Genomic DNA, 13,669 nt, shown 5'->3' with positions numbered 1-13,669 from the left:
CTGAACTTATATCCCCTGCGATGGCACCCCACTCCAGTACTCTTGCCTGGAAAATCCCATGGACTGAGGAGCCTGGTGGGCTGCAGTCCATGGGGTCGCAAAGAGGCGGACACAACTGAGCGCCTTCACTTTCACTTTTCACTTTCATGCACTGGAGAAGGAAATGGCAACCCACTTGTGTTCTTGCCTGGAGAATCCCAGGGACGGGGGAGCCTGGTGGGTTGCCATCTATGGGGTCGCACAGAGTCAGACACGACTGAAGCGACTTAGCAGCAACAGCAGAACATGAATTCTTAACAACTAGACCACCAAGGAAGTTCCAGGTAATGTAATTATTCAAAAGCAAAATTATACAACAGTAGAAAAACTAATACCTTTCTCAAGTCTTGCACACAATGAATTCTTAGGTAACAATGGTGATGACACAATGTCTTCCAGCTCTTGGTGTACAATTACTAGATTTTTTACAAGACACTTATACACATACATGACAGATAAGTTTATTAACTGAACGGTGTGATTAACATTTATTAAGCAGAGAAGTGGATCATCATCAAGGTCTTCATCCTCCTGTCTTCTGTTGAGTAGGGGGGTTGGGGGAGGAAGGGTTGCTCTTGCTGAGTCAGGAGTGGCAGTCAGAAGAGGCAGAGGAAGTGTAAAAGAAGGCAGAAGGAGGTGCAGAGAGAGAAGAGGTGGAGGAAGTGGAAAGAGGCGAAACTTGAGAGAAAGATATCTTAAATTTCTGTCCAAATTTTCCTTTTCTACTTCTCTAAAAATGTTTCAATTTGGTACTAATCCTTCTACCAAGGGCTTTAGTTTTAGTGTCTGTATCATACAAGGGGCCAAGCTGTAAAAGAAGTCAAAAGCAATCTTCAACAAAAGGAACCTTGCTGCCAGACTGTCTAACGTCAATTTGTTTTCTGGCGCTGCTTCTTCCATGTCTTTTTCCTTATAGTCTTACACTGGTTCTAAAGGACTCACCTCCAAATTAACTTCCATTAATTACTCTGGTATGCTATCTATTAACTCTTGAATATTCCCAAAATATGTATCATGAAGCCTTTCATCCACCTTTTTCCAGTATCCACTATCTCTTTCATGACTTCCTTGATTGGCTGTGGTAAATCCTGTGAATTCATGCACAAGACGTGGACAGTCTCTTCTAGCAGAAATTTGTATTAGGCTTGATGGCCTTCATAGTTTTTGCTATCACAATGATAACATCTTCAACAGTATGGTCCTTCTAGACTTTCACGATGTTCTATCAGGGTTGTCTTCCACAGCACTGACAATCCTTTCTATGGAGTACCATGTGTAATGACACTTCAAGGTCCTTAAGATACCTTAATATAGGCTTTATTAAAAGACACTGTGTTTGGGAACCACTTTGACAGACTTCCCAGGTGGTGCTAGTGGTAAAGAACCTGCCTGCCAATGTAGATGTAAGAGACCTCGGTTCAATCCCTGGGTCGGAAAGATCCCCTGGAGGAGGAAATGGCAAACCAGTCCAGTATTCTACCTGGAGAATCCCATGGACAGAAGAGCCTGACAGACTGCAGTCCATAGGGTCGCAAAGAGTGGGTCGCAAAGAGTGGGACACAACTGAAGCAACTTAGCACACACGCATGAATACCATTTGACACCTTCAATGTTGAACTCATGGGGTTAAGGTGGCCAGGGTCACTGTCCAATACCAAAGAATCTTAAAATGCAGTCCCCTTACTGCGAAGTACTTCATAATCAGGGATAAAGCATCAATGGAACCAATTTAGTTAAGTATTCTCATTGCCCTGGCCTTCTTATTATACAACCAAAAGAATAGTAACTGGTGTTTATCTTTAAGGATAGTGAGCTTATGAAGTTCCCTGGTGGCCTAATGGTTAGGGTTCTGGGCTTTCACTGCAGTGGCCAAGGTTCAGTCCCAGGTGGGGGAACTGAGATCGTGCAAGCCAAAAAAAGAAAGGAAGACAAAGAACGAAAGAAAAACAATTCCATTAAAAAAAAAAAAAGTGGGCTTGGCAGCTTTATAGATAAGAACAGTCCTGATCAAAAACTCAATTTGTACAAAACAAGCTAGTCTTCAACCAGCCTTAAATCCAAATTAATGCTCACTTCTCTTCTTTAGTAATGAATGAGCTTTTTGGCAACTTTTTCCAGACTAGGGCACATTACTCTGTATTAAAAACCTGTTTAGGCAGACAGCCTTTCTCTTCAATAATTTTGTTAACAGCATCTGGGAACTCAAAGCTGGTTCTGCTATCTTGATATTTTTTCAGTCAAAACTCTTTCTAAAATTACCAAACCATTCTCTGCCAGCATTAAAGTCTCCAGATTTAGAAACTTCATTTTCCTTTTGCTTTAAATTGTCATACAATAACTTCACTTTTTCTCGAATCAATTTACTCTATAGGTATGCCTTTCATAACTATACCCACATGAAAAATTCTTTTTTTTTTTTTTTTAAGGTTACATCACACAGCTTGGTGGCTTGTGGTATCTTAGTTTCCCAACCAGGTATTAAACCTGAACCCTCAAGCAGTGAAAGCACGGTGTCCCAACCATTGGACAACTAGGGAATTCCCAAAAAGGCATTTTTAATATCAGACAGAAGGCATATTACAAAAAGTGTAAGGCTTTCATGTCTGCTGGCAAAAATGCAGAGACAGTCTCCAAATTTCTTTTTTTTTTTTTTTTTTTCAATAACCCTTACACTAGATTCACTGATCTTGAAGTGGTGGGTAATGGAAACTGCAGAACTTGATATGGTCAATATCAAGCAATTTAACTTTTTCTTCCAATGCCATGACTTTACTGCTTGGGAGCATTTCCAGCATCACCAGTGGCACTTTATATGGGTCCCATGGAGTCATTCAAGGTTTCTGGTATCCCACTAAACACAATGAAAAACACTCAGGAAATGGGAGAGGTGGCTTTTTTTCTGCAAGCACAATTTACTGGAGAGAACTGCTCACCCAGATATGATTAGACTTACAAGACGTTTTAAGTGGATCCCTCCAAACACTTGAGGCTCACCAAAATAGCAACAACAGGTAGCTATGAAATGATTACAGACCCACAGTATGGACCACAGTTAATATGCAGTTATGGGTGAATGATTGATCTTTACATTTGTTTACATCTCTCTGGACAGAAATGGTGCCATTACAGGTGGTCTGTAATTTTTGGTAACTTTTATTAGATTTGTATACATTTTACAGTAGTCAATGATAAAATACATTATCTATGTATACTTGATACATTCATGATGTACCTTTTTCTAAATTTTCCATATTTCTAGGCTATGTGTATCATCTGTAGACTTCTGCAAAATGTTGCAGATCTATGAGAAATTTTCCAATATATTTCTTGAAAAAAATCCATATAAGTGAACCCATGCAGTTCAAATTCCTGTTGTTTAAGGGTCCAATGTACTTTGAAAAAGTACATAATACCATTAAAGTATTACTTAAGTTTCTTTTCTTGATGATCTGTTTAAAAGTAAACAAAAATTAAATATCTTTTTTCCTGTGAAAAGGGAAGTTTAGTGTATTTAAATATACATAAATGAAAACACAAGAGCTTTCAAATACCCATTAACTGAATAACTCATCTTCAAATCAGCAACTTTCTTGCCTTGTGTTTGATCTGACTCAACGGCCTAGAGGAGCCATAATAAAATCTCTTTGAAAAAACGTTGGGCTTTTCAATAAAGTGTCTTAACCTCATTACTTTCCAACCTAAAAGGTGTTAATTCTCAAATTAGATGTTCTCTTGCGAATTAGAAAAAGCAAAGTGGCAAGGGCTCAAAAAATTTTACACCCAAAATACCAAAAGTAATCAGTTTAACCCAAGCGGATAAACACAAACTCGTTGAGTCATAGGTACCAACGAAAGTCGGAATCAAATGCCATCACACAGCAAAGGCTGTCCAAGGCCTTAACGAAACAGCCCAGGTGACTCGTAATTCCTAATTCTCCCCAAACCCTAACAACCATTCCTACAGGCATTTCAACGTTGCTCAGGAAGGCCGTCCGCGCACAGCCCGAAAGCCCAACGTGCCACTCGGATCCTACGTGCTGCCTTCACCAGCGCCGGCCTCGGCCGCGGCATTCCTGACTGAAATAGGCATTCGGCCATTTTCTCAAAATACGTACCAAACACAAAGCAGCTCTTCGCAAATTCCGGCGCCCTCGCTTCCCCTCGCCTCGGCCCGCTCACTGCACCATCGACACACCAAGTCGTCCCGAAGCGTCTCCTGGGCTCCCCACCACTGAAGACGGCGAGACGAGCAAACTCGGGGCGCCGTTGGGCCAGACCGAGTCTTCCCAGTCCAGGCTGCCCCCTCCGGGCCCGCGCGCCCCAGTCCGGGAAGAGTGAGGAAAGTTGCCGCCTCGTCGTCGTCCCGGCTCCTCGCCCGCCCAGGGCTCGCCCTCCGCAGGGGGCCGGGAGCCTCCGCGGGCGCCCTCCCGAGGCGCCGGGCCCCGAGGGCCAGAGGGGGCCCCCCTGCGCCCCGGAAGTCTGAGGCTCACTCCCCCACGGCGCCCCGCGGGACTCGCGCCCCGGCCCCGCCGACTCCGGCGGCCAGACGACCCCGCACGCAGGGCCTCGGCGGCCTGGCCGCCCGAGCGCAGAAATCGCTGTCCAGCCCCATTGGCGGAACCGCCCGGGTCCCGGGCTGACTCAACCCGCCCGGCCGCACTCAACGGCGCCTTCCGGCGAAAGGGAGAGGCCGGGGAGGGAGGAAGACGCGAGGGCCGCAGGCAGGCGAGGGGCTGCGGCGGGACTCGGAGCAGAAGGAGCACGAGAGGAAGTTAGTTTCAGGACCAGGGCCCCAAGCAGCTCCGCTCCCGGCCTCAGGACAAGACATCCCCGCTCCTGCGCCCGCGCGGACGCGGCGGCCCGGCCTCGACTGGGGAAGGGGTCCTGGCGCCGCGCCGCTCTCCACCGACGCCCCCGGCCCAGCCCCCCGGCGGCGACGATGTAACCCGATCCCGCCCGGCCGCCCGCCCCCGCCCGACGCGGCGGTCGTCGCCGCCGCCCGAGCCACAGTATCTGCAAATCAGCCCTGGACAGCGCCTGGCTCCGCGTCCTTCCGCGCCCTCCCCTTCTCGCGGCCACGGCCGCCCGGCCGGCCCGCCGCCCCCACCCAACCATGTCTCAGATCGCGCCGCGCTTACCGGCCTTTCTGGGCGAGGAGGAGCGACGACCCGCGTCGCCGCTCCTTCACGGACTACTTTTCTTTGTTGCAGGAGTTTCGGGGGAGGGGAGGGTGACGGTGGAAAAGTTGGACGCTGGGCTCGTCGAGGCCCGCGAAGACCCAGTGGGGCAGCAGAGTGTTCAGGCCGCTGGCTCTCGCCCTGCGGTCCGGGCCGCCGCCGCCGCCACCCACAGCGGGCTCTGGGACCCCAGGCCTCGGCGGCGCTTACTCTGCTTCTGCGCCCTGAGCTCGCGGGAGCCGCACATTCCAACACAGGAGGCTGCGCCGCGCACCCGACCCGCGCCGCCGCCGCCACTCCCGGGACACGCCCCCTCACCGCCCGCGCGCGCCCGCCGGACACGCCCCCTCCGCTGCCCTCGCGCGTAGTCGCCTAGCGCGCCCCGCCCCTGGGCGAAGGAGTCTGTTGGGGGCCCGGTCTTTGGATGGGGGAGCGCCCAGACGTAGCAGCACCTAGTTTCCCCAGTGTCTCGAACTCGGGCTCTGAGGTCAGAAAAGAAGCCAACCCCGCTACCTTTGTTGATTTCCTTCATGAACTAACAACAGAAAAGTTATCCCCCAGCCCTGGAATGCACGCAAGAGACTAGCACTCTTAAAAGGAGCGCTCTTACAGGCTTTGTCACCTCCCTTTCAAGTCTAAAATGCTTGAAAAATACCTTTCAGAATCTCTTCTGATCTCCACCCATAGCCACCCTTAACTAATTAAGCTTCGTTTTGAGTCTACATTAACCAAAAAAAAAAGCTTTCCAAATTTTAAGCTATAAGCCAGGAAAACAACAAAAAACAAAAAGAACAATAACAAAAACGCAGTAAGTTGTGAAAACAAAGTATTTCAGGAACGAAGTGGATTCAAAATTGTGAGAATGAGGATAGACGGGACAAGTCCCTAGACGTGGAAGGTATCAAGTCATTCAGTCTTCAAAGCACCATTTCAGTGTAGCAGTTACCCTCAGATTACAGAGGGTAACGAGGGTGGTGAGGACTTCAAGGCTGTTTCCTGAGCCAGTTTTGGAGAGTAACCTGCGTGCATGTTTATAAAGTGGAGTAACCAAGCCTGCTACTTGGCACACAGTAATAGGCTAGAAAGAGGGAGGGAGGGAGAAAGAGAAAAAAAATTTCTTTTTGCCCCAGAAATGCCTAAGTATTGTAATTCACAGCTATCCTCTGAAATGTAATGACTCTCTTAAACTCCTTAGTATGGCATTCAAGGCCCTGACTACCCAGATAAAGATAAGTTGGACTATCACTAATAGTATAAAAGAGGTAGCAACAAGTGCTTTGGGGGTTTAGAGGAGGAAGCGAAGTGAAGTCGCTCAGTCGTATCCGACTCTTTGCGACCCCATGGACTGTGGCCTACTACGCTCCTCTGTCCGTGGGATTTTCCAGGCAAGAGTACTGGAGTGGGTTGCCATTTCCTTCTCCAGAGGATCTTCCTGACCCAGGGATTGAACCCAAGTCTCCCACTCTGTAGGCAGACGCTTTAGCTAGTTTCTAATAGGATCTAGAAACAGTCACAGTAGATGGATTATCTGATCTGGTCTTGAGAAGTGGGAAAATTTCAACAGGTGGGAAATAGGGGAAGGAACATTATACACAGTAAAAACAGCAAGCTCAAAAAACACCTGAGACCTACCTCCTACTCAGTTTACCCAGTTCCTTCTCTTTCAAGTTCCTTTACTTTTTTATGAGAGAGCTGCCACACTCTATGTTCCTGGTCTACTCCTTAGGAGCCCTGTCTAATTGTTGACAGTACATTATTAAATAACGTACAGGGTCAAATGAAAAATGGAATAAAGGTCCTCCATGCTTAACTACCAAAGGTTTTGATTTGTTGTTCAGTCGCTCAGTGGTGTCCAAATCTTTGTGACCCCATGGACTGCAGAATGCCAGGCTTCCCTCCCTGTCCTCCACTATCTCCCGAGTTTGCTCAAACTCAAGTCCATTGAGTAGATGATGCTCCAGCCATTTCATTCTCTGTCACCCCCTTCTGTTGCCTTCAATTTTTCCCAGCATAAGGGTCTTTTCTAATGAGTCAACTCTTTGAATCAGATGGATACAGTATTGGCACTTCAGCTACAGCATCAGTCCTTCCAATGAATATGCAGGGTTGATTTCCTTTAGGATTGACTGGTTTGATCTCCTTGCTGTTCAAATGCAAAATCCCCCCATGAATCAAACTTAAGACGCATTCATTTTCATTGATCCCAAAAGAGAAAGAAAGAAATGCAGGAGGGAATGGTGAAAAAAAAAAAGAGCTGGGGTAGGGAGAAAAAAATTAAAGGAAGGAAAGGAAGGAATAAAACCTTTGTAGGCCTGGTGCAAACTTTTTCTTTCTTTCCTTTTTTCTTTGGCCACTCTATGCGGCTTCCCGGGTAGCTCTAATGGTAAAGAATCTGCGATTCGGGAGACCTGGATTCGATCCCTGGGTTGGGAAGATCCTGTAGAGGAGGGCATGGCAACCCACTCCAGTATTCTTGCCTGGAGAATTCCATGGACAGAGGAGCCTGGGGTCGCAAAGAGCCGGACACAAGTGACGACTACCACTTTCACTTTCATGCGGCCTGTAGACCCAGGGATTGAACCTGGCCCCTGGCAGTGAAAGTGCCAGGTTTGAACCACTGGATGGTCAGGGAATTCCCTAAACTTTTCTACCTTTATTCACTTTAAAAAAAAAAAATTTTTTTTTAAATCCATATAATGCTTGCAGGATTTTTTAGATGCTGTAACCCTGGGAACAAATCTGGCCTCTGTCACAGCCTGCAAAAATATAAACTTTTTCCCCTTTTTCATGTCCAAAAAAGACAAAAATGAAACATTTCTTTTTAAAACTTACTAGATAAATATCCTTCATTTCCTCAGTCTGACTGCTTACTGGAAATGTTTTATTAATTGGGCATTTATTCCAACATATTGTGATGCAAATAAATGAATGACAAATAGGCAGCTGCATTCATTTAAAATTAGCAGAGGTCCTTGTTTCAGAGATGTCATATTCAGAGTGACCCAAATCATCATGACGTGAAGGCCATAGGTCAAATTTAAGGCCAAATTTATAAATTAATAGGAACTCTCCTTGGGGGAAGCTGGTTCTATAAACTAATTACTAATTGCTTTTCAAGAGGCTGTATTTTACTTTGCTGTATCCAAAATTTAAGATCTTTTGAGAAAAAAAAATAAAAGACTTTGAACTGTGACTGAGTTCTGTTGTTTTTTTGTTTGTTTTAATTTTTTTGGCTGACTCACAGTATATAGGATCTTAACTCCCTGATCAGAAATTGAACCATCACAGAGTTCTAACCACTGGACCACCAGGCAAATCCCTCAAATGCTTTTTATTCTGTTAAATTTTGAATCTAATGCAGGTATTTCCTAAAACAATCATATATGTATTTTTTTCAGTTCAATATACCTGGCAGCCCTTGTTTCTTCTCTGCAGCTTCTTTTGCACTCTGTGGGGAAACCCACCAGTGTAGGCCTTGAGCCACACTGGCTTTAGGACTGTTGGTGTCTGGGGACTTCCCTGGCAGTCCAGTGGTTAAGATTCCACAGGTTCAACACCTGGTCAGGGAACTAAGACGTCACTTGCCATGTGGCACAGCCAGAACAACAACAACAACAAGATTAATGGTGTCTGAAGACAGATTTAAGGCCAGGTCTAGCACTGTTGACAGCAACTTCATCTACCCTTGCTGCCAGTTGAGCCCCAAACTTTTGTTCTGGTTCTGGTAATCAGAATACAGTCTTATCCATGACAGTATCTAAAAATGCTGAGAGACGGGAAGGAGGGGAGCCAGGGAGCTCTGGAAGGAGCTGGGCTCCTCCTGCTTCTCCTCCTGCTGTCTCAGGCAGCCCACATGACATTTTGCACTACTCTCCCCTTGCTCCTCTTCCCCTCAACTCCCTGGCCTCCTTGAACCCTGGCTACTAGAACTTGCTGTTCTTTATCTAAAAGACTATCCAGTACCTCTCTGTCCGTGCAAGCTCATTCCCTCCCCTCCTGGGTCAGATGGCAGCTTTTTCTCAGCGGCCACAATCTTTAGAATTACAGCTCCTCCCCTTTGCACCCAATCCTACTGTCCTTCCCTGCTATTAGCATTTATTGCTAACAAACATGCCATGTATTTTATTTATTTACCATTTATTGTTTATCTTTCCTTACTAAAACTATCACCGCAAAAACAAAAAAGAGTAGACAGCATTTGGCACATACCAGCCAAACATGTCTGCAAGAGTTAAATAATCTTGGTTATTCTTTAGGTGTTACTACTGACAAACACTTGTAGCTGGATTTGTCCTTCACAAAGCTAATTATTATCTGATTCCACATAAATTATACTCTGCACCTGACATTTTTCTCCCCCTACACTCTCTAGTAGGATTCTGTATCTCAAAAGGAAGAAGTTCTTGGCCTATAACTTCAGGGATTACCAGATCAGGTTGCTGAGCCGCCTGACTCCAGCTTTTGGCTGTAAACTTGCAGGAAAGAAAAAAAAATTTATATATATATATATACATACACACAAGACCTTCATGAGAGTATAAAACCTTTCCCTATTTCCCAGGGGAGAGGGGCTTAGTTCTTGAGGTGCTAGCCTGCTGTGTATTCCTCTGTGCCAGGCAAAGATAGAGTCATTTTCCTATTTCCTCTGAATTCTGTCTCCATGTTCTTTATTCAACACTGGTGGACAGGGGGCCAAGATTTTGGGAACAGAACTTAATGTCCAAAAGAACAAAGAAATTAGTCCTTATCTCCAATGCCTATAATGTGGTAGTTGCTCAACATGTGTTTGTTAAATTTACAGGATCCCAGCTTGGTGTCACAATCTCTCACAGTGGGGCCCCTTGTACCCCCAGTTCAACACCCATCACAGACTTCCCTCATGCTGAATGCTGGCCTACCTCTTTGCCCCCTAAAATATTTCCTTTCAATAGCTATTTGTTGAATGGGTTAAAAAATGCTCTTAGGTCACTGGTTCCTCTGTACTGCCTTCCTGTTGAAAATCTCCATTCCTGCTCTTCTGCATATGGTACTCCTAGTATACTCCTAGTTCCACATACCAGTCTTTCCTTGGATTTTCCTAGGTAGAATTTAAGAGTCTGTTTGGGCCTCAAGTGTCCCTCTATTTGCCCCTGTTTCTGTTGTTGTTTGTTTTATTAGCTTTGTCACCATGCAGCTTGCAGGATCATAATTCCCGGACCAGGGACTGAACCCAGGCTCTCAGCAGTGAAAGCATGGAGTCCTAACCACTGGACAGCCAGGGAATTCCCTGCCCCTTTTTACATATAAGCCACACCTCTCTCTCTGCACAGCCCTGCCCCTCCCCTGCATTCTATCTCTTTGCTCTGGCCTTCCCTATTGTCCTTCTTCCCAGAATTCTCCATGTCATATGCAGCCCACAAAATGTCACAACTGAAAGAAATCTTAGGGATCCAAGCTCTGTTTTATAGAAGAAAACACAGGCCTGAAAGCATTTGACTTGTCCAGGTTTGCTCACCTAGTTAGGTCACAGCCAGAACTTGGGCCCAGGGACACAGATTTCCAACTGGCCCAGTGCTCTTCCAGTGTGCCTTAAACTCTAATCGCTGGCAGTAGCTCACCCTTACCTAAAACATCTTTTACTGTTTTTGGACCTGATGAGCTACTATGTTCAATGGACATACAGACAGTATATATCTGAGGTTAAAATACTCTTCAGATCCACATTTCCTTAACTCTTGACCCTATTTTAAGGTTAAGATTAGTAGTCTCCTGGCAAAGGAAACCCTTATTTTCCTCGATTGCTTTTAAAATACTCCAGCCACAGCTTTGACATTTTAACCTATAGAGCTAATTGTCAATTTAGGGGAAATGGGACTTGATTCAAAATACAACTTGTGGCAGTCTTCTCCTTCCTTCCAGAAAGAGGCAAAAGCGTCCAGAGTACCATGAGAGGTATACTGTTGTACATACTTTTATTCCTGTTTCTGACCTGACTAACAAGGACCTGAAGAGATAAGGAATTGTGTTCTTATTTTTGACACAGTCAATAAAATTAAACTTGCAACAAAGTGTATCAACCCAGTCAAAGCTAACACACAGTGCTGGTTTTATAAATAAACGTTTCTTCAATGGACATTTCCTTATTTGTCTTCAAATAATCACTTTATCCACTAGAATGACTGAAAATAAGGGTGCTGATGAGGACACTGAGCAACTAGAACTCTCATCTACTGATAATGAAAATGAAAACTGGTACAACTGATAGGATCGGGGATCCTCAGAGAAAGAGAACCAGGCGTGGTTTTCTTGACATAAGAAAAACCAATTTGGCCTAAGCTTTTTGTATCTAAGCTGGCCCCATGCTCGCCTCAATAATCAGTGATCTTAAGGGAAGTTAGGGGAAGCAGGAACAAAGGAAAAGCAGTCAAGAAACAACAGTTCAAAGATAAAACAGAGTTTTAGCTCCTGCCCCTTGGGGTTCCTTGTTCGCTGAGTGGTAAAGAATCCACCTGTCAATGCAGGAGCTGTGGGTTCAATCCCAGGATCAGGAAGATCCCCGGGAGAAGGAAATGGCAACCCATTCCAGTATTCTTGCCTGGAAAATTCCATGGATAGAGGAGTCTGGTGTGCTACAGTCCATGGGGTCACAAAGAGTCAAACATGACTTAGAAACTAAGCAATGAGGAATATACATAACACTCTGTTATGTATCTTTGAGTTCTTCGGGAACTAATCCCCCTACCCAGGTGGAGGATGAAATGATGATTTTTACCTCTTCTGAATTCTATCAGCTAAAGCTTGGACTCTATTTACCTTTGCCCCAATTCTATGTGGAATTTTCTGCTCTAACCCCTTCAAGAATATGCATGTACCCTTAGCTTAAAAGTTTCCCATTTTGCTGTTTGTGGAGACACTGCATTGGAAAAAACCCCAGGTGTTCTCCTTACTTACTGCAAGTAATAAATCCTTCTCCCAAGCTTTGGTTTGTATCTTTTGGCCCAACATCTCCCAAAACAACCATTTTGGAAAACAGTCTTGAAGTTTCTTATAGAGACACATAGAATATAATATAGGTATCCCATTCTAGGTACTAACTGAGGAGAATTGAAAACTTATGCCATGCAAAAAAAAAAAAAACCCTGGAGATTAGTGTTCAAAAAATGAAACAACCCTAAAACCCAACTGATGAAGGAATAAACAAATTTTAATACACTCATACAATAAAGTGTCCAGGAGTTAAAACTTTTCCTGTATAACTGCCCTCCACTATTGGTGGGAATGTTAGTTACTGCAGCCACTATGGAAAACAGTATGGAAACTCCTCAGAAAACTAAGAATAGAATTACCGTATGATCCAGCAACCCCACTCTTGGACATATATCCAGACAAAACTCTAGTTCAAAAAGATGCATGTATCCCTATGTTCATAGCAGCACTATTCACAATAGCCAAGACATGGAAGCAACCTATATGGTCCATAGACAGATGAATGGATGAAGAAGATGTGGTATATATATACAATGGAATACTGCTCAGCCCTAAAAAAGAATAAAATAATGCCATTTACAGCAACATGAATGGATCTAGAGATTATCATACTAAATGAAGTCAGAAAGAGAAAGTAAAAAATGCCATATGACATCCTTCATGTATGACATGAATGAACCTGCAAAACAGGAACAGACTCAGAGGCATAGAGAACAGACTTGCAGCTGCCAAAGGGGAGGATGGTGGGGAAAGGATTGAGTGGGAGATTGGGTTTAGCCGATGTAAGCTATTATATATAGAATTGATAAACAGCAAGTTCCTTCCTACTCTATAGCACAGGGAACTTTATTTAATATCCTATGATAAACCATAATGGGAAAAATATTTAAATATATATATATATACTTATATCCATAACTGAATCACTTTGCTATACAGCAAAAATTAACACAACATTGTAAATCAACTATACTTCAATTTTAAAAACCACCACAACAAAAACTTTTCCTCTACTTTCTTGATTGGGGTCTTTTGAATTCAACTGACAAAAGACAGAGTAACAAAAGATAACATTTAATCATCATATTTTCATTAAGGTATATAGAGAGTGCACAGAAAAAATGTGACACAAGGGCAGTTAGAATTTATCCATGGAGGGCTTATATAACATCTTTATAGGGGAAGAAGAGGAAGAGAATGACACTAATGGGAAAATAAATGAGTTCTCAATTAGGGAAGGGGAATAAGAAGGGAGCTTATTCAAAAACAAATGGCATTTTGGAAAGATAAATGTGCATCAGGAGAATAGATGGGAGATAGGATCAATTTGTGACAATGTCTGTTTACATTGTGAAAACTTACCTTTGCTCATGATAAGAGTCAGTCATCCCTGGTAGACTCCAGGGATGGCCTCTAGTGGAGGGAATTTATGACAATTGGTTCTTAGTTCTGCTTTTAGGACTATAAGAGATTTTACAAACTCAAAT

The 13,669-nt window shown here is 44.3% G+C and overlaps 1 protein-coding gene across 3 annotated transcripts in view; it reads right to left on the bottom strand.

Moving 5' to 3' along the window:
* LOC109560500 (RE1-silencing transcription factor-like) overlaps nt 1-13,669 on the bottom strand; it is a 148,396-nt gene that overhangs the window by 18,712 nt on the left and 116,015 nt on the right. Inside the window, exon 1 of one of the 3 annotated variants that reach the window (XM_019962812.2) lies at nt 5,178-5,311. The exons of 1 other annotated variant lie outside the window; for it this stretch is intronic. The gene's annotated coding sequence lies outside the window, so the exon portion shown is untranslated. Of the gene's footprint in view, nt 1-4,154; nt 4,838-5,177; nt 5,312-13,669 lie in introns of those variants that run through there. One more of the 3 variants, XM_019962811.2, reaches the window with a different exon arrangement.

Source organism: Bos indicus, chromosome 6 (genome assembly GCF_029378745.1).
Source record: "Bos indicus isolate NIAB-ARS_2022 breed Sahiwal x Tharparkar chromosome 6, NIAB-ARS_B.indTharparkar_mat_pri_1.0, whole genome shotgun sequence".
NCBI classification, from domain to species: domain Eukaryota; kingdom Metazoa; phylum Chordata; class Mammalia; order Artiodactyla; family Bovidae; genus Bos; species Bos indicus.
This window is presented reverse-complemented; position numbering and strand designations above follow the sequence as displayed.